Here is a 2,373-nt window from a genome sequence, read left to right as displayed (position 1 = left end):
ATTACAAATTGAACTTCTAATTACGTAAGTCACGAAAACAATTCCTAATATAACCAGCTTGCTATTCTCCATAGATTTGCAACATCAGAAAATGCTACCTAAATGATGTAGAGAATGTAACATTTTTTCATCCATCTTTCGTTACAAAATTGAGCATCCGTCATTTATAGAAATTAAAGGTCAACCGAATGAACCAAAAATAAATAAATAAAAGAATACTAAAATATCAAGCCCAGGCTCCATCAAATTTCAAACATGTTTGCTTTAATCCAAGGATCCATGAACCATGTGATATTACTATCCATGTTGTAATTTAAAAAAATATGAAAATCAACAGCATAAAACCCACAGTTATGTGTAGTAAGAGTACATAGGCAGTTTAAAAAAATTCAGTTAAGCAAGGACCTTGGAAGCATAGCTGTTAAAAATTGAACTTCTTATTACATAAGTTACCAAAATAAGTCCTAATATAACCAGCTTGCTAGGCTCCATCGATTTTCAACATCAGAAATTGCTACCTAAATCATGTAGATCATGTCACAACGCTCAACTTTAGCCATTCATCCAGTGTAATTTTCCCACCGCAAGTATTAAAAAAATCAAACAGACAAATTAACTTGGAAAAATTCAAGGCAACGCATTTTTTATTTCGATCTGGTGTGTCAAAGGGACTAATCATACAAACTTACTCACTGCTTTAAAAGTCTAAAGCTAGTTTATTTATCACACCTATCTCTTCAATATCAAACATACATAATCAGATAATTTAACAGTTTTTCAATTGTGACAGCCTCTTAGGTTAGGTTTTGTAATGAACAAAAAAATTTAACATCCTCAACCTAATTTCAAACACCTGTAAAAAATATTCAACCATCCGTTCATGTATAAAATGACCATCCGATTTAGATTCGTAAAACAACTCACAAAGCAACATATTTATAGCACGTGCTTCACACGAATTGCTGACTTACTAATACCCGGAGGTAAAACAAACCTAAATACAGTAAATCATTAAAAAACAATACGCGAAAACCCAGATGCTCAAAAACATGTACGTGTCATTATTCCTTTCAACTTCCATATGTTCACAAACACTTGGAGAAGAGGCCCAGAAATTTTCGCAAGCAGCAAAACCATTCTATGCAACCAGAACATAAAAGTTACTATGAACATCTAAACCTTCAATTAACGATTATCGGGTTACTAACCTTCAATATGGGAAGGGAAACAGAGCCCACGGCTTTTCTTGTTGTATCCGAGGATGACTCCAAGCGACGCAAACATGCAAGGGCTATAACCTACGTAGATTGCGGGTAAAGGACAACGCCGATGGTTTCTGGGTGACTTCCATGCGACGGGGCCATGGATGCTCACCTGCTGCTTCACGTCTTCACATTGGAGGCACCGGGGGATGGTTGGTTTCGCGGGTGGCAGGATGGACGACGAGTTGCAGCGAAAAAGAAGCGGCTAATGTGGGAAGGTCCCCCTTCGTCAATACCATTTCAAATGGCGGTGAGGAAAGGATGTTTCCTTTCCTGAATGGTGTTCGAAAGGTAGGGAAGGGGAAAGGTTTTTACTGTTAGGTCAAAGATGGGGGGTGTGGATGGGATGATTACGATGATAGTAATTAAGATAATTAAAATTAGGATTTAGGGAAGGGGGTGTTTACGAGTATACCTATGTTAGTAATCTAATTGGGCTAGTTTCTAGGGCCCGTTGTTCATATTGTTCAAGTAAGTCATTGTCTCCCTAGCATTCCCCTTTGATTTAAAGTATGCGATTGTAATTGAATCTAATTTCCGCTTGTGAGAGAGGGCCACAGAATCACTACCTAACTAATGCTTTTTAATAAGGTACTTAACTTTATCTATTAATAAATCTTAATTTGAGCAAAAACAAGATAGTAATGATGTCTTATCTGAAAAACACATCGATGCTTTAATTTGCATATAAAAACAAGACGCTCTTAGGAAAAAAAGGGGGCTAAACTTTTACACTTTGTTTGGTTCAAAAGAATTTGTTTGGTTCTGTTTGGATCACCAAGAAAATTGTATGGAAAACAAAAAAAAGTGTATGTGGAGTCCATTTTAATTTTTTCTCTCCAAAGATGAGAAGAAAACTGGGACTGAAATGTAAAGATGGGTAAAAGTACATATTTACCCTTTTTTAGTAACAGATCAAAATCCCTAATTCACTCTTTGAAAAAATGAAAATACGTGTCTTCTTCTTCTTCGTTTTGCCGTCTTCAACAGCGAAACCGGAGCTTTCTAACGTCGTTGGCATCGCTACAGTAGCTTCGTCATCGTGGTGACAGCTCCACTGCATCTTCATCCCTGCATCTTCAAGACAAAGGTGCGTTCTTTTTTCGTTGTA

The sequence above is a fragment of the Arachis hypogaea genome, chromosome 17 (genome assembly GCF_003086295.3).
Source record: "Arachis hypogaea cultivar Tifrunner chromosome 17, arahy.Tifrunner.gnm2.J5K5, whole genome shotgun sequence".
Lineage (NCBI taxonomy): Eukaryota > Viridiplantae > Streptophyta > Magnoliopsida > Fabales > Fabaceae > Arachis > Arachis hypogaea.
Note: the sequence above shows the minus strand (reverse complement) of the source record.